Source organism: Hyla sarda, chromosome 5 (genome assembly GCF_029499605.1).
Source record: "Hyla sarda isolate aHylSar1 chromosome 5, aHylSar1.hap1, whole genome shotgun sequence".
NCBI lineage: Eukaryota > Metazoa > Chordata > Amphibia > Anura > Hylidae > Hyla > Hyla sarda.
This window is the reverse complement of record NC_079193.1, coordinates 12,711,599-12,731,615: the sequence shown is the minus strand read 5'-3', so window position 1 is coordinate 12,731,615 and position 20,017 is coordinate 12,711,599.

Here is a 20,017-nt window from a genome sequence, read left to right as displayed (position 1 = left end):
GGTCAGTTTCAGTGAAATTGAACCCAGAGAGGGGGGGAGACAACAACCCAAGAAGTTGGCCTTGTATGGGTCCATTGTTTGCGGTGAGTTATTCGAGTTTCGCCGGAGTCGGGAGATGAAACGATACACACAGTTTATCTTGTATCCAGAAATGTAATTAAAAAAAATTACATATATTCTTACACAATAACATGGTGGAAGCGACAGCGGCGAATAACTACATGTCATCTGGGACGGCTACTATAATACTGCTCCTATATACAAGTATATAACTACTATAATACTGCTCCTATATACAAGAATATAACTAATATAATACTGCTCCTATATACAAGAATATAACTACTATAATACTGCTCCTATATACAAGAATATAACTACTATAATACTGCTCCTATATACAAGAATATAACTACTATAATACTGTTCCAATATACAAGAATATAACTACTATAATACTGCTCCAATATACAAGAATATAACTACTATAATACTGCTCCTATATACAAGAATATAACTACTATAATACTGCTCCTATATACAAGAATATAACTACTATAATACTGCTCCTATATACAAGAATATAACTACTATAATACTGCTCCTATATACAAGAATATAACTACTATAATACTGCTCCTATATACAAGAATATAACTACTATAATACTGTCTTCTATATACAAGAATATAACTACTATAATACTGCTCCTATATACAAGAATATAACTACTATAATACTGCTCCAATATACAAGAATATAACTACTATAATACTGCTCCAATATACAAGAATATAACTACTATAATACTGCTCCTATATACAAGAATATAACTACTATAATACTGCTCCTATATACAAGAATATAACTACTATAATACTGCTCCTATATACAAGAATATAACTACTATAAAGCTGCTCCTATATACAAGAATATAACTACTATAATGCTGCTCCTATATACAAGAATATAACTACTATAATGCTGCTTCTATATACAAGAATATAACTAGTATAATACTGCCTCCTATATACAAGAATATAACTACTATAATACTGCTCCTATATACAAGAATATAACTACTATAATACTGCCTCCTATATACAAGAATATAACTACTATAATACTGCTCCTATATACAAGAATATAACTACTATAATACTGCCTCCTATATACAAGAATATAACTACTGTCACGATGCCGGCTGGCAGGTAGTGGATCCTCTGTGCCAGAGAGGGATTGGCGTGGACCGTGCTAGTGGATCGGTTCTAAGTCACTACTGGTTTTCACCAGAGCCCGCCGCAAAGCGGGATGGACTTGCTGCGGCGGTAGTGACCAGGTCGTATCCACTAGCAACGGCTCAACCTCTCTGACTGCTGAAGATAGGCGCGGTACAAGGGAGTAGGCAGAAGCAAGGTCGGACGTAGCAGAAGGTCGGGGCAGGCAGCAAGGATCGTAGTCAGGGGCAACGGCAGGAGGTCTGGAACACAGGCTAGGAACACACAAGGAAACGCTTTCACTGGCACAATGGCAACAAGATCCGGCGAGGGAGTGCAGGGGAAGTGAGGTGATATAGGGAAGTGCACAGGTGATTAGGCTAATTGGAACCACTGCGCCAATCAGCGGCGCAGTGGCCCTTTAAATCGCAAAGACCCGGCGCGCGCGCGCCCTAAGGAGCGGGGCCGCGCGCGCCGGGACAGGACCGACGGAGAGCGAGTCAGGTACGGGAGCCGGGGTGCGCATCGCGAGCGGGCGCTACCCGCATCGCGAATCGCATCCCGGCTGGAGGCAGTATCGCAGCGCCCCGGGTCAGTGGATCTGACCGGAGCGCTGCAGTGAGGAGAGTGTAGCGAGCGCTCCGGGGAGGAGCGGGGACCCGGAGCGCTCGGCGTAACAGTACCCCCCCCCTTGGGTCTCCCCCTCTTCTTAGAGCCTGAGAACCTGAGGAGCAAACTTTTGTCTAGGATATTGTCCTCAGGTTCCCAGGATCTCTCTTCTGGACCACAACCCTCCCAATCCACTAAAAAAAAGGTTTTCCCTCTGACCTTTTTTGATGCCAGAATCTCTTTGACGGAGAAGATGTCCGAGGAGCCGGAAACAGGAGTGGGAGGAACAGATTTGGGAGAGAAACGGTTGATGATGAGTGGTTTAAGAAGAGAAACGTGAAAGGCATTAGGAATACGAAGAGAAGGAGGAAGAAGAAGTTTGTAAGAGACAGGATTAATCTGACACAAAATTTTGAAAGGACCAAGATAGCGTGGTCCCAACTTGTAGCTAGGGACACGGAAGCGGACATATTTAGCGGAGAGCCATACCTTGTCTCCAGGGGAAAAAATGGGAGGAGCTCTTCTTTTCTTATCCGCGAACTTCTTCATGCGTGATGAAGCCTGTAAGAGAGAATTTTGGGTCTCTCTCCATATGATGGAAAGGTCACGAGAAATTTCATCCACAGCGGGCAGACCAGAGGGCAAGGGGGTAGGGAGGGGGGGAAGAGGGTGACGGCCGTACACCACGAAAAATGGGGATTTGGAGGAAGATTCAGAGACTCTGAAGTTATACGAGAATTCGGCCCATGGAAGGAGATCTGCCCAGTCATCCTGGCGGGAGGAAACAAAATGTCGTAAATAATCACCCAGGACCTGGTTAATTCTTTCTACTTGTCCATTGGATTGGGGATGATATGCAGAAGAAAAATTTAGTTTAATCTTGAGTTGTTTACAGAGAGCCCTCCAGAATTTAGACACGAATTGGACGCCTCTATCCGAGACGATCTGCGTAGGCAACCCGTGAAGACGAAAAATGTGTACAAAAAATTGTTTAGCCAACTGAGGCGCTGAAGGAAGACCAGGAAGAGGAATGAAATGTGCCATTTTGGAGAATCGATCAACGACCACCCAAATAACAGTGTTGCCACGGGAAGGGGGTAAATCAGTAATAAAATCCATACCAATCAGAGACCAAGGCTGTTCGGGGACAGGCAGGGGGTGAAGAAAACCAGCGGGCTTCTGGCGAGGAGTCTTATCCCGGGCACAGATAGTGCAGGCTCGCACAAAGTCCACAACATCCGTCTCCAGAGTCGGCCACCAATAGAAGCGGGAGATGAGTTGCACAGATTTCTTGATGCCCACATGACCTGCGAGATGGGAGGAGTGACCCCATTTGAGGATTCCGAGGCGTTGGCGTGGAGAAACAAAGGTCTTTCCTGGAGGAGTTTGCCTGATGGAGGCTGGAGAAGTGGAAATCAGGCAGTCCGGAGGAATGATGTGTTGCGGAGAGAGTTCAACTTCCGAAGCATCCGAGGAACGAGAGAGAGCATCGGCCCTAATGTTCTTATCGGCAGGCCGAAAGTGAATTTCAAAATTAAATCGGGCAAAGAACAGAGACCATCGGGCCTGGCGAGGATTCAGCCGTTGGGCAGACTGGAGGTAGGAGAGGTTCTTGTGATCGGTGTAAATAATAACTGGAAATCTTGATCCCTCCAGCAGATGCCTCCATTCCTCAAGTGCTAATTTGATGGCTAGAAGCTCTCGATCCCCGATGGAGTAGTTCCTCTCCGCCGGAGAGAAGGTCCTAGAAAAAAAACCCACAAGTGACAGCATGCCCGGAAGAATTTTTTTGTAGAAGAACAGCTCCAGCTCCCACTGAGGAGGCATCAACCTCCAATAGGAAGGGTTTGGAAGGGTCAGGTCTGGAGAGCACGGGAGCCGAAGAAAAGGCAGACTTGAGTCGTTTAAAGGCGTCTTCCGCTTGAGGAGGCCAAGACTTGGGATCGGCATTTTTTTTGGTTAAAGCCACGATAGGAGCCACAACGGTAGAAAAATGTGGAATAAATTGCCTGTAATAATTGGCGAACCCCAAAAAGCGTTGGATAGCACGGAGTCCGGAGGGGCGTGGCCAATCTAAGACGGCCGAGAGTTTGTCTGGATCCATTTGTAGACCCTGGCCAGAGACCAAGTATCCTAGAAAAGGAAGAGATTGGCATTCAAACAGACATTTCTCAATTTTGGCATAGAGTTGATTGTCACGAAGTCTCTGAAGAACCATACGGACATGCTGGCGGTGTTCTTCTAGATTGGCAGAAAAAATCAGGATATCGTCCAGATATACAACAACACAGGAGTATAAAAGATCACGAAAAATTTCATTAACAAAGTCTTGGAAGACGGCAGGGGCGTTGCACAGGCCAAAGGGCATGACCAGATACTCAAAGTGTCCATCTCTGGTGTTAAATGCCGTTTTCCATTCATCCCCCTCTCTGATGCGGATGAGATTATAAGCACCTCTTAAGTCCAGTTTAGTAAAGATGTGGGCACCTTGGAGGCGATCAAAGAGTTCAGAGATGAGGGGTAGGGGGTAGCGGTTCTTAACCGTGATTTTATTAAGACCGCGGTAGTCAATGCAAGGACGTAGGGAGCCATCTTTTTTGGACACAAAGAAAAATCCGGCTCCGGCAGGAGAGGAGGATTTACGGATAAAGCCCTTTTTTAAATTTTCCTGGACGTATTCAGACATGGCAAGAGTCTCTGGGGCGGACAGAGGATAAATTCTGCCCCGGGGTGGAGTAGTGCCCGGGAGGAGGTCGATAGGACAATCATAAAGCCTGTGAGGAGGTAGAGTCTCAGCTTGTTTTTTGCAAAAAACATCCGCAAAGTCCATATAGGCCTTAGGGAGACCGGTTACTGGAGGAACCACAGAGTCACGGCAAGGGTTACTGGGAACCGGTTTTAGACAGTCCTTGGAACAAGAGGGCCCCCAACTCTTGATCTCCCCAGTGGACCAATCCAGGGTTGGGGAATGAAGTTGAAGCCAGGGAAGTCCAAGGAGAATTTCAGAAGTGCAATTGGGGAGGACCAAAAGTTCAATCCTCTCGTGATGAGATCCGATGCCCATTAGAAGGGGCTCCGTGCGGAAACGTATGGTACAGTCCAATCTTTCATTGTTTACACAATTGATGTAAAGGGGTCTGGCGAGACTGGTCACTGGGATGTTGAACCTGTTGACGAGAGAGGCCAAAATAAAATTTCCTGCAGATCCAGAGTCCAAGAAGGCCATAGTAGAGAAGGAGAAGGCAGAGGCAGACATCCGCACAGGCACAGTAAGACGTGGAGAAGCAGAGTAGACATCAAGGACTGTCTCACCTTTGTGCGGGGTCAGCGTACGTTTTTCCAGGCGGGGAGGACGGATAGGACAATCCCTCAGGAAGTGTTCGGTACTAGCACAGTACAGGCAGAGATTCTCCATGCGGCGTCGTGTCCTTTCTTGAGGTGTCAGGCGAGACCGGTCGACCTGCATAGCCTCCACGGCGGGAGGCACAGGAACGGATTGCAGGGGACCAGAGGAGAGAGGAGCCGAGGAGAAGAAACGCCTCGTGCGAACAGAGTCCATATCTTGGCGGAGCTCCTGACGCCTTTCGGAAAAACGCATGTCAATGCGAGTGGCTAGGTGAATGAGTTCATGTAGATTAGCAGGGATTTCTCGTGCGGCCAGAACATCTTTAATGTTGCTGGATAGGCCTTTTTTAAAGGTCGCGCAGAGGGCCTCATTATTCCAGGATAATTCTGAAGCAAGAGTACGGAATTGTACGGCATACTCGCCAACGGAAGAATTACCCTGGACCAGGTTCAACAGGGCAGTCTCAGCAGAAGAGGCTCGGGCAGGTTCCTCAAAGACACTTCGGATTTCCGAGAAGAAGGAGTGTACAGAGGCAGTGACGGGGTCATTGCGGTCCCAGAGCGGTGTGGCCCAAGACAGGGCTTTTCCAGACAGAAGGCTGACTACGAAAGCCACCTTAGACCTTTCAGTGGGAAACTGGTCCGACATCATCTCCAGGTGCAGGGAACATTGGGAAAGAAAGCCACGGCAAAACTTAGAGTCCCCATCAAATTTATCCGGCAAGGATAGGCGTAGACCAGAAGCGGCCACTCGCTGCGGAGGAGGTGCAGGAGCTGGCGGAGGAGATGATTGCTGAAGCTGTGGTAGTAACTGCTGTAGCATAACGGTCAGTTGAGACAGCTGTTGGCCTTGTTGCGCTATCTGTTGTGACTGCTGGGCGACCACCGTGGTGAGGTCGGCGACAACTGGCAGAGGAACTTCAGCGGGATCCATGGCCGGATCTACTGTCACGATGCCGGCTGGCAGGTAGTGGATCCTCTGTGCCAGAGAGGGATTGGCGTGGACCGTGCTAGTGGATCGGTTCTAAGTCACTACTGGTTTTCACCAGAGCCCGCCGCAAAGCGGGATGGACTTGCTGCGGCGGTAGTGACCAGGTCGTATCCACTAGCAACGGCTCAACCTCTCTGACTGCTGAAGATAGGCGCGGTACAAGGGAGTAGGCAGAAGCAAGGTCGGACGTAGCAGAAGGTCGGGGCAGGCAGCAAGGATCGTAGTCAGGGGCAACGGCAGGAGGTCTGGAACACAGGCTAGGAACACACAAGGAAACGCTTTCACTGGCACAATGGCAACAAGATCCGGCGAGGGAGTGCAGGGGAAGTGAGGTGATATAGGGAAGTGCACAGGTGATTAGGCTAATTGGAACCACTGCGCCAATCAGCGGCGCAGTGGCCCTCTAAATCGCAAAGACCCGGCGCGCGCGCGCCCTAAGGAGCGGGGCCGCGCGCGCCGGGACAGGACCGACGGAGAGCGAGTCAGGTACGGGAGCCGGGGTGCGCATCGCGAGCGGGCGCTACCCGCATCGCGAATCGCATCCCGGCTGGAGGCAGTATCGCAGCGCCCCGGGTCAGTGGATCTGACCGGAGCGCTGCAGTGAGGAGAGTGTAGCGAGCGCTCCGGGGAGGAGCGGGGACCCGGAGCGCTCGGCGTAACAACTACTATAATACTGCCTCCTATATACAAGAATATAACTACTATAATACTGCCTCCTATATACAAGAATAAATCTACTATAATACTGCTCCTATATACAAGAATATAACTACTATAATACTGCCCCTATATACAAGAATATAACTACTATAATACTGCTCCTATATACAAGAATATACCTACTATAATACTGCTCCTATATACAAGAATATAACTACTACAATACTGCTCCTATATACAAGAACATACCTACTATAATACTGCCTCCTATATACAAGAATATAACTACTATAATACTGCTCCTATATACAAGAATATAGCTACTATAATACTGCTCCTATATACAAGAATATACCTACTATAATACTGCCTCCTATATACAAGAATATAACTACTATAATACTGCTCCTATATACAAGAATATAACTACTATAATACTGCTCCTATATACAAGAATATAGCTACTATAATACTCCTATATACAAGAATATAACTACTATAATACTGGCTCCTATATACAAGAATATAACTACTATAATACTCCTATATACAAGAATATAACTACTATAATACTGCCTCCTATGTACAAGAATATAACTACTTTCCTCATCGTCCCTACAGCAGCACAGAAGGGATTACCTTAGTTTCCCAAGCTCATTTCAGGACCGTCACCTAGAATAATACTAATAATTAATTAGTTAATTGCTGGGTTGGGCAAGCGGCCCTATAAAGGTACCCAACTACCAGATCACCTTGTGTTTTTTTTAGTCCTCCTCACCTTAGGATCGTCGTCGTTGGAGGATCGGCCTTGCGGGGTCTTGGCTGCTTCAAATTCTGCCATTGCGGGGTCTCTGGCTAGTATATTGCCTTTGTGGCACAGCTGCCGGTGCGGGGTCTCTGGCTTTCACATTGCCATTGCGGGGTCTCTGGCTAACACTTCGGCCATTGCGGGGTCTCTGGCCTCTTCAGGTAACCAGTCGGGGTCCTGGTAAGTACCGGTTTATCACCGGAGACCTGTATTTTAAAAAATTTGCTTATAATTTTTCTGTCTGGACTCCGGTTGCTGGTCTCCAGCGGTTGCAAGCGCTGGGACGGGAGCACTCATAGATGTACATGCCGGCGCTAAGGTCGGGCTTTGTTCCTTTGGGTCTACGCTCTGACTTCTATCAGTCAGTAGGGATGTGCGCTGCCTATGTGCGCTGACTTGTATGTCAGCGATGTGTGCGCGCATCGCTGATTCTGTAAGCCGGTTTGTCCCGTCAGCTTCTCGGCGATTTGTATGTGGTTGTCGGCAGTATGTATGTACGCTGCCTGTGTGCAGTGTTCTGCTAATACTTACAGCTCCGTGGACAGGTAGCTTAGGCGCGCGGCCTCCAGCTGTTGTTTTCTACCTGGAGGTGGCGCGCGTCTGACATCAATTGCTGGACCGCTCGCTGCGGGGGGCTGGCGGGAGTAGCTATATCAGACCAGGAATCTGACGGCCTCAGTCTCTCTGAGCTGGGCAGCCGGGTTCTTGGTCTGATAAGGTATTGTGGCCCCTTTCCTCCTGGTTTTTATGGTACTAAATATCCATACTGAATAAAGCTTATTTTTTCTATCAGATGTCGTCCGAGGCTAGTTCCAGGAAGAAAAAATCTAAGTCTAAGCATAGACTGTGCATCTCTTGTGAGCAACCGCTGTCGGATGGCTACCCTTATAATGAGTGTGATCCTTGTGCAGAGAGGAATAGGAGAGCTCCAGTTGCGGAGAGAGTGAAAAGATGTTTAAGTTGTCTGCAGACACTTACTGATGATGACCCCGCTGATTTATGCAGATCTTGTGCTCCTCCCTATACCGCTTCTAGTCTAGCAGAAGAGGCTAAGACTTTCTTCTCCTGGTTCCGGAAAAAGTTTTCGGATGATAAGCCGTCCGCAAAAAAATTGAAGAAGGGTACAAAGAAGCGCAAGACCGTTTCTTCATCTTCTGAATCATCTGAGCCAGTTAAAAAACGAAGGAGAGCAATGATTCAGTCCAACTCCTCGGATTCAGAGTCTTTATCTTCTTCCTCCTCATCCTCATCGGATTCTTCTGATAAAAAGAAAAAGAAGCGCCACAGAAAGAATTCTTCTTCTTCTTCCTCAGACTCTTCTTCTGAGTCATCTTCAGATTCTGAGGTCATCACTGAGGATTTTTATCTTTTCAAAAAAGATACAGCGGATGGATTAATAAAGAAGGTCAAACGCTGCGTTGAATCTGTGAGTCATGAGCGCACGAAACAGGATAAAGGTAGTTTATTCTACTTTCCAAAAAAGAAGTCCAGAAGTCTACCTGGTCATCATGTCCTGAAGAGCATCATGGAGAGAGAATGGGGTAGACCAGACAAACGTTTGGATCTCGGGTCCAGATTCAAATCAATGTACCGCTTAGACCCATCAGTATCTGCTTCTTGGGATCAACCCGCTACTGTGGATCAAGCTGTGGCGAAGCTGTCGAAAAAATCATTCTTTCCAGCAGATGAATCTACCTTGCTCCGAGATAGCATGGATAGGAAGGCGGACACCTTCCTCAAGAGGTCACACTTAAATCTGGCTCTACTGGCCAAAGCTGCTCTGTCATCTGTTCCTGTATCTAGGGCCTTGAGACTCTGGCTCGGAAAACTTTCTCAAGACATCAAATCGGGAGTTTCAAGAAAGAAGTTGACTCGTCATCTTGCTTCCATGAAGTCAGCAGCCGACTATGTCTGTGATTTTTCGGTTGATGTCTTGAAGGTAGCAGCAAAAAATATGGCGGTAGGCAACTCCACACGTAGAGCCATCTGGCTGAAGCCCTGGACTGGAGACGCTTCTTCAAAGGGTAATTTTTGTTCCCTTCCATTTGAGCCTGGAAAATTGATTGGGAAAAAGCTGTATAAGATCCTCAAACAAAATAAGAAGGATAAAGAGCTTTCCCTTCCACAATCCTTTCGGAAACCCTTCAGAAGTGGGCGTAGGCAGTGGTTCAGAGGTGGTGGCCGTAGACGTCAATTTCAAGAAAGAGACAAAAAATTCCAGTCGAGATACCAGGATAAAGGGAAGAAAAAGCAATCGGGTCCCTCAAATCCTAAGGCCGAATTCTGACGCCAGCTGTATAGATCCGGTGGGAGCAAGATTATTAAAATTCTTTCCACAATGGCAGAAAGTCACATTGGATCCATGGGTCCTCCGCATAATCCAAAGAGGATATTCACTGGAATTTCTTCATCAGCCAAGGGACAGATTCCTCATCAATCAAGATCAGGAATTTATCCTCAAGGGAGCTCTGGAACCTGTACCTCCAGGGGAAGAGTTTCAGGGAGTATACTCCCACGTTTTTCCCGTCCCCAAACCCGATCACAAATGGCGTATCATTATAGATCTTCGGTATCTGAACAAACACCTTGTAAAAACAAGATTCAAGATGGACAATATAAAATCTCTTTACAGTATTGTAAGGCCCGAAGAGGTAATGGTTTGCCTGGACTTGAAAGATGCCTATCTTCATGTGCCTATCCAAGAGGCCGACAGAAGATATTTAAGAATTGCGGTCCAGGGGAAGAAGCAGTTGCTCCACTATCAGTTCAGGGCACTGCCCTTTGGCCTATCCCCTGCACCCCGGATTTTTACAAAGTTGGTGATTGTCCTGGTGGCTGCGCTCCGTCTACAGGAAATAAGGATCATCCCTTATTTAGACGACTGGCTAATCATAGCCAGCAGCCCAGCAGTCTTGAGAAGCCACTTACGGATTTGTCTACAGCTGTTGCAAGAAGTAGGGTTCTTGGTGAACTTCGAGAAGCCCAAACTGACTCCTTCCTCCCGTATGCAATTTCTAGGTCTGATTGTGGATCTTCAGGAAATGAAGATTTTTTTGCCCAGGACCAAGGTCCTGTCCATAGGAAACAAGATCCGGAAGTTGTGTCATATGCCAAGGATAGCCATCAGGGAAGCCATGAGTGTGCTGGGGATGCTAACGGCCACCATAGAGGCAGTGCCTTGGGCAAAGGCCCATTTCAGAGAATTCCAGCACGAGATCCTGACCGCCTGGAACAAGAATCTGTCATCTCTAAATCACTTCATTTCCATACCCCTGAAGATTCGGAAAAATCTCCTGTAGTGGACCATCCGCTCAAATCTAGAGCAGGGGAAGAGTTTTCTCAGTGTTTTGCATGTGACCATTGCCACCGATGTGTCTGCCTCAGGATGGGGTGCCCATCTGAAGGAGAATTGGGTCCAGGGTTCCTGGTCATCAACAATGATGTCGAAGTCCTCCAACTTTGATGGCGATTCACCTGGCCCAGCAGCACTTCGAACCCTTGCTCTTCAAGAAATCTGTTCTGGTGCAAACCGACAACGCCACCGCGGCCTACTACTTAAACAAACAGGGAGGCACCCGGTGCCTATCATTACAGAATCTGTGTGCGCGAATCATGGCATGGGCAGAACCGATTCTTCTAGATCTCAGAGCCATCCACATCAGAGGGGTGTTGAATATTCAAGCGGATTTTCTGAGTCGCCAAACTTTGCTTGCCACGGAATGGTCTCTCAATGTGAAGTATTTCAAGCCACTAATACAGAGATGGGGTTGCCCGGAGATAGACCTAATGGCAACCTGGGAGAACCGGAAACTGGAGAAGTTTGGATCCCTGAGCAAGATCATCCGGAAATCCTAGATGCCTTCTCAGTTCCGTGGAACAGGAAGTTTGTATATCTCTTCCCTCCACTACCTATTCTTCCAAGAGTGCTGAGCAAAATATTGAGAGAACAACCCACGGTCATTCTGATAACACCTTTCTGGCCTCGGAGGCCTTGGTTTCCAATCATTCTTCAGCTGGCGAAGGGGAACTTCTACAAGTTTCCAGAGGCACCGGATCTGTTGATCCAGAAAGGGTTCCTCCATCCTCAACCGGACAGATTGCATTTAACAGCCTGGTATCTGAGAGGGAAAAATTGATTAACATGGGGTTCTCCAATGAAGTGGTGAATACACTTTTGTCTTCAAGAAGACCATCTACTAACTTTGTCTATTCCAGGATGTGGAAGAAATTCGTGAGCTGGTTATCTCTCTCGGGTCTTCAGTTCTCGGTGAAGGCAGTACTTCAGTTTCTTCAAGAAGGCTATGACAAGGGGCTGAAGGCCAATACACTTAGAGTACACATGACTGCTATCAACGCTATGTCAGAGGGAAGACTTGCTAACCATCCTCTAATCACAAGATTTTTCAGGGCCTTGAAGAGATTGAGACCGTGTGTGCGTCCGCCTGTGGCCTCTTGGGACTTGACTCTTGTACTTAATGGTCTGACTTCCTCACCGTTTGAGCCTATTGATGTGATTGAGCTTAAATGGTTATCCATGAAGCTCCTCTTCCTTATCGCTATTACTTCAGCGAAAAGAGTTGGAGAGCTTCAAGCTCTATCTTCCAGAGAGCCATTTCTCAAGGTTCTGCCGGAAGGAGTGAAGCTGAGAATGGTTCCTTCATTTCTGCCGAAAGTTTCCTCTACCACAAATATCAACAAGGAAACTTTCCTTCCTGTATTTTATCCGGATCCCGTGTCGGAAGAACAAGAGAGATTCCATCGCTTGGATGTCAAGCGTTCTCTAATCTGCTACCTCAGTAGAGTTCAGCAGATACGGAAGGAAGAAAACCTCTTTATCCTGCCAGCAGGGGCCAGAGTGGGCCAGAAAGCCTCCAAGGATACTCTAGCCAGATGGATACAGATGACCATCGTGGAAGCCTATCAAAAGGAAGGAAGGGAGCACCTCTACTCGGGCTACTTCCACATCTTGGGCGGAGAGAGAACAGGTCACATTGGTGGAAATATGCAACGCCGCTTCTTGGTCCTCTTCTTCTACATTCGCCAGGCATTACAGACTGGATTTTCAGACCTTGAACCCAGCCTTCAGTACCGGAGTGTTGTCGGCTGTATCCAAGAATTAATCCCCCCCTTTGTGTTCTATGTTAGATCCCTTCTGTGCTGCTGTAGGGACGATGAGGAAAGTGGGTATTTTACTTACCGTAATTCTGCTTTCCTCGAGTCCCGAAGGCAGCACAATACCCACCCAATAAAATTATGTTTTTTGCATTGAATCGGTCTATTATATTACACAAGGTGATCTGGTAGTTGGGTACCTTTATAGGGCCGCTGGCCCAACCCAGCAAATAATTATTAGTATTATTCTAGGTGACGGTCCTGAGATGAGCTTGGGAAACTAAGGTAATCCCTTCTGTGCTGCTGTAGGGACGATGAGGAAAGTAGAATTACGGTAAGTAAAATACCCACTATAATACTGCCTCCTATATACAAGAATATAACTACTACAATACTGCTCCTATATACAAGAATATAACAACTATAATACTGCTCCTATATACAAGAATATAACTACTATAATACTGCCTCCTATATACAAGAATATAACAACTATAATACTGCTCCTATATACAAGAATATAACAACTATAATACTGCCTCCTATTTACAAGAATATAACTACTATAATACTGCTCCTATATACAAGAATATAACTACTATAATACTGCTCCTATATACAAGAATATAACTACTATAATACTGCTCCTATATACAAGAATATAACTACTATAATACTGCTCTTATATACAAGAATATAACTACTATAATACTGCCTCCTATTTACAAGAATATAACTACTATAATACTGCTCCTATATACAAGAATATAACTACTATAATACTGCTCCTATATACAAGAATATAACTACTATAATACTGCTCCTATATACAAGAATATAACTACTATAATACTGCTCCTATATACAAGAATATAACAACTATAATACTGCTCCTATATACAAGAATATAACAACTATAATACTGCCTCCTATATACAAGAATATAACTACTACAATACTGCTCCTATATACAAGAATATAACAACTATAATACTGCTCCTATATACAAGAATATAACTACTATAATACTGCCTCCTATATACAAGAATATAACAACTATAATACTGCTCCTGTTACGCCTAGCGCTCCGGGTCCCCGCTCCTCCCCGGAGCGCTCACGGCGTCTTTTTCCCTGCAGCGCCCCGGTCAGTCCCGCTGACCGGGAGCGCTGCACTGTCATGGCCGTTGGGGATGCGATTCGCACAGCGGGACGCGCCCGCTCGCGAATCGCATCCCAGGTCACTTACCCGTCCCGGTCCCCTGCTGTCATGTGCTGGCGCGCGCGGCTCCGCTCTCTAGGGCGCGCGCGCGCCAGCTCTCTGAGACTTAAAGGGCCAGCGCACCAATGATTGGTGCCTGGCCCAATTAGCTTAATTGGCTCCCATCTGCTCCCTGCCTTTATCTGACCTCCTCCCATGCACTCCCTTGCCGGATCTTGTTGCCATTGTGCCAGTGAAAGCGTTCCTTGTATGTTCCTAGCCTGTGTTCCAGACCTCCTGCCGTTGCCCCTGACTACGATCCTTGCTGCCTGCCCCGACCTTCTGCTACGTCCGACCTTGCTTCTGTCTACTCCCTTGTACCGCGCCTATCTTCAGCAGCCAGAGAGGTTGAGCCGTTGCTAGTGGATACGACCTGGTCACTACCGCCGCAGCAAGACCATCCCGCTTTGCGGCGGGCTCTGGTGAAAACCAGTAGTGACTTAGAACCGATCCACTAGCACGGTCCACGCCAATCCCTCTCTGGCACAGAGGATCCACTACCCGCCAGCCGGCATCGTGACAGTAGATCCGGCCATGGATCCCGCTGAGGTGCCGCTGCCAAGTCTCGCTGATCTTCCCACGGTGGTCGCTCAGCAATCGCAGCAGATTGCCCAACAAGGACAGCAGCTGTCGCAGTTGACCGCCATGTTACAGCAAATTCTGCCTCTGCTACAGCAGCAACCATCTCCTCCGCCAGCTCCTGCACCTCCTCCGCAGCGAGTGGCCGCTCCTAACCTCCGCTTGTCCCTGCCGGACAAATTTGATGGGGACTCCAGACTCTGCCGTGGATTTTTGTCTCAGTGTTCCCTGCATATGGAGATGTTGTCAGACTTGTTTCCTACAGAACGGTCTAAGGTGGCGTTCGTAGTAAGCCTTCTTTCAGGAAAGGCCTTGTCTTGGGCCACACCGCTCTGGGACCGCAATGATCCTGCCACAGCCACAGTCCAGTCCTTCTTTGCTGAAGTCCGAAGTGTCTTTGAGGAACCTGCCCGAGCCTCTTCTGCTGAGACTGCCTTGCTGAACCTGGTCCAGGGTAATTCTTCCGTTGGCGAGTACGCTATACAATTCCGTACTTTTGCTTCTGAACTATCCTGGAATAATGAGGCTCTCTGCGCGACCTTTAAAAAAGGCCTATCCAGTCGCATCAAGGATGTGCTGGCCGCACGAGAGATTCCTGCCAACCTCCAAGAACTCATCCATTTGGCTACCCGCATTGACATGCGTTTTTCTGAGCGACACCAAGAGCTCCGCCAGGAAAAAGACTTAGATCTCTGGGCACCTCTCCCACAGCAGCCTTTGCAGTCTTCGCCTGGGCCTCCCGCCGAGGAGGCCATGCAAGTGGATCGGTCTCGCCTGACCCAGGAAGAGAGGAATCGCCGTAGAGAAGAAAATCTCTGTCTGTACTGTGCCAGTACTGAGCATTTCTTGGTGGATTGCCCTATCCGTCCTCCACGCCTGGGAAACGCACGCACGCACCCAGCTCACGTGGGTGTGGCATCTTTTGCTTCTAAGTCTTCTTCTCCACGTCTCACGGTGCCCGTGCGGATTTCCCCTACAGCCAACTCCTCCATCTCAGCCGTGGCCTGCTTGGACTCTGGTGCCTCCGGGAATTTTATTTTGGAGTCCTTTGTTAACAAATTCAGCATCCCGGTGACCCGTCTCGTCAAGCCGCTCTACATTTCCGCGGTCAACGGAGCCAGATTGGACTGCACCGTGCGTTACCGCACAGAACCCCTCCTGATGTCTATCGGACCCCACCACGAAAGGATTGAGTTCTTCATTCTCCCCAACTGTACCTCTGAGGTCCTCCTCGGTCTGCCATGGCTCCGGCTTCATTCCCCCACCCTTGATTGGACCACCGGGGAGATAAAGAACTGGGACTCTGCCTGCCACAGGAAGTGCCTCTCCCCCCCTCCCAGTCCCATCAGGCAAGCCTCTGTGTCCCCTCATGGCTCCCGTCCTTGTGTCTCCCTGCCCCGTGCCAAACTTCACCCTCTGCCCTCCCTCCCCATTCCAACTCCTGCTGTACTGCCTCCCGTTGAGGAAGCCCCGCATTCTTTCCCGGTGTCCTCATTCCAAGGGAGGCAGTTACCGGACAAAAAAAAGGGGAGACCTAAGGGGGGGGGTACTGTTACGCCTAGCGCTCCGGGTCCCCGCTCCTCCCCGGAGCGCTCACGGCTTCTTTTTCCCTGCAGCGCCCCGGTCAGTCCCGCTGACCGGGAGCGCTGCACTGTCATGGCCGTTGGGGATGCGATTCGCACAGCGGGACGCGCCCGCTCGCGAATCGCATCCCAGGTCACTTACCCGTCCCGGTCCCCTGCTGTCATGTGCTGGCGCGCGCGGCTCCGCTCTCTAGGGCGCGCGCGCGCCAGCTCTCTGAGACTTAAAGGGCCAGCGCACCAATGATTGGTGCCTGGCCCAATTAGCTTAATTGGCTCCCATCTGCTCCCTGCCTTTATCTGACCTCCTCCCATGCACTCCCTTGCCGGATCTTGTTGCCATTGTGCCAGTGAAAGCGTTCCTTGTATGTTCCTAGCCTGTGTTCCAGACCTCCTGCCGTTGCCCCTGACTACGATCCTTGCTGCCTGCCCCGACCTTCTGCTACGTCCGACCTTGCTTCTGTCTACTCCCTTGTACCGCGCCTATCTTCAGCAGCCAGAGAGGTTGAGCCGTTGCTAGTGGATACGACCTGGTCACTACCGCCGCAGCAAGACCATCCCGCTTTGCGGCGGGCTCTGGTGAAAACCAGTAGTGACTTAGAACCGATCCACTAGCACGGTCCACGCCAATCCCTCTCTGGCACAGAGGATCCACTACCCGCCAGCCGGCATCGTGACAGCTCCTATATACAAGAATATAACAACTATAATACTGCCTCCTATTTACAAGAATATAACTACTATAATACTGCTCCTATATACAAGAATATAACTACTATAATACTGCTCCTATATACAAGAATATAACTACTATAATACTGCTCCTATATACAAGAATATAACTACTATAATACTGCTCCTATATACAAGAATATAACTACTATAATACTGCCTCCTATATACAAGAATATAACTACTATAATAATGCCTCCTATATACAAGAATATAACTACTATAATACTGCCTCCTATATACAAGAATGTAACTACTATAATACTGCTCCTATATACAAGAATATATCTACTATAATACTGCTCCTATATACAAGAATATAACTACTATAATACTGCTCCCATATACATGAATATAACTACTATAATACTGCTCCTATATACAAGAATATAAATACTATAATACTGCTCCTATATACAAGAATATAACTACTATAATACTGCTCCTATATACAAGAATATAACTACTATAATACTTCTCCTATATACAAGAATATAACTATTATAATACTGCTCCTATATACAAGAATATAACTACTATAATACTGCCTCCTATATACAAGAATATAACTACTATAATACTGCCTCATATATACAAGAATATAACTACTATAATACTGCCTCCTATATACAAGAATATAACTACCATAATACTGCTCTTATATACAAGAATATAACTACTATAATACTGCTCCTATATACAAGAATATAACTACTATAATACTGCTCCTATATACAAGAATATAACTACTATAATACTGCCTCCTATATACAAGAATATAACTACTATAATACTGCCTCCTATATACAAGAATATAACTACTATAATACTGCCTCCTATATACAAGAATATAACTATCATAATACTGCTCTTATATACAAGAATATAACTACTATAATACTGCCTCCTATATACAAGAATATAACTACTATAATACTGCTCCTATATACAAGAATATAACTACTATAATACTGCCCCTATATACAAGAATATAACTACTACAATACTGCTCCTATATACAAGAATATAACTACTACAATACTGCCCCCGATATACAAAAATATAACTACTATAATACTGCTCCTATATACAAGAATATAACTACCATAATACTGCTCCTATATACAAGAATATAACTACTATAATACTGCTCTTATATACAAGAATATAACTACTATAACACTGCTCCTATATACAAGAATATAACTACTATAATACTGCTCCTATATACAAGAATATAACTACTATAATACTGCTCCTATATACAAGAAAATAACTACTATAATACTGATCCTATATACAAGAATATATCTACTATAATACTGCTCCTATATACAAGAATATAACTACTATAATACTGCTCCCATATACAAGAATATAACTACTATAATACTGCCTCCTATATACAATAATATAACTACTATAATACTGCTCCTATATACAAGAATATAACTACTATAATACTGCCCCTATATACAAGAATATAACTACTACAATACTGCTCCTTGTTACGCCGAGCGCTCCGGGTCCCTGCTCCTCCCCGGAGCGCTCACGGCGTCTCTCTCCCTGCAGCGCCCCGGTCAGTCCCGCTGACCGGGAGCGCTGCACTGACATGGCCGTCGGGGATGCGATGCGCACAGCGGGACGCGCCCGCTCGCGAATCGCATCCCAAGTCACTTACCCGTCCCGGTCCCCGGCTGTCATGTGCTGGCGCGCGCGGCTCCGCTCTCTAGGGCGCGCGCGCGCCAGCTCTCTGAGACTTAAAGGGCCAGTGCACCAATGATTGGTGCCTGGCCCAATTAGCTTAATTGGCTTCCACCTGCTCCCTGGCTATATCTGCTCACTGCCCCTGCACTCCCTTGCCGGATCTTGTTGCCTTGTGCCAGTGAAAGCGTTTAGTGTTGTCCAAGCCTGTGTTACCTGAACTCTTGCTATCCATCTTGACTACGAACCTTGCCGCCTGCCCCGACCTTCTGCTACGTCTGACCTTGCCTCTGCCTAGTCCTTCTGTCCCACGCCTTCTCAGCAGTCAGCGAGGTTGAGCCGTTGCTAGTGGATACGACCTGGTTGCTTCTGCCGCAGCAAGACCATCCCGCTTTGCGGCGGGCTCTGGTGAACACAAGTAGCCTCTTAGAACCGGTCCACCAGCACGGTCCACGCCAATCCCTCGCTGACACAGTGGATCCACAACCTGTAAGCCGAATCGTGTCAGTAGATCCGGCCATGGATCCCGCTGAGGTGCCGCTGCCAAGTCTCACTGACCTTCCCACGGTGGTCGCTCAGCAATCGCAGCAGATTGCCCAACAAGGACAGCAGCTGTCGCAGTTGACCGCCATGTTACAGCAACTTCTGCCTCTGCTACAGCAGCAACCATCTCCTCCGCCAGCTCCTGCACCTCCTCCGCAGCGAGTGGCCGCTCCTAGCCTCCGCTTGTCCCTGCCGGACAAATTTGATGGGGACTCTAGACTCTGCCGTGGATTTTTGTCTCAGTGTTCCCTGCATATGGAGATGTTGTCGGACTTGTTTCCTTCAGAACGGTCTAAGGTGGCGTTCGTAGTGAGCCTTCTTTCAGGAAAGGCCTTGTCTTGGGCCACACCGTTCTGGGACCGCAATGATCCTGCCACAGCCACAGTCCAGTCCTTCTTCGCTGAAGTCCGCAGTGTCTTCGAGGAACCAGCCCGAGCTTCTTCTGCCGAGACTGCCCTGCTGAACCTGGTCCAGGGTAATTCTTCTGTGGGCGAGTACGCCATCCAATTTCGTACTCTTGCTTCCGAATTATCATGGAATAACGAGGCTCTCTGCGCGACCTTTAAAAAAGGCCTATCCAGTAGCATCAAGGATGTGCTGGCCGCACGAGAGATTCCTGCCAACCTGCAAGAACTTATCCATTTGGCCACCCGCATTGACATGCGTTTTTCTGAGAGACATCAGGAGCTCCGCCAGGAAAAAGACTTAGATCTCTGGGCACCTCTCCCACAGTATCCGTTGCAATCTACGCCTGGGCCTCCCGCCGAGGAGGCCATGCAAGTGGATCGGTCTCGCCTGACCCAGGAAGAGAGGAATCGCCGTAGGGAAGAAAATCTTTGTCTGTACTGTGCCAGTACCGAGCATTTCTTGGTGGATTGC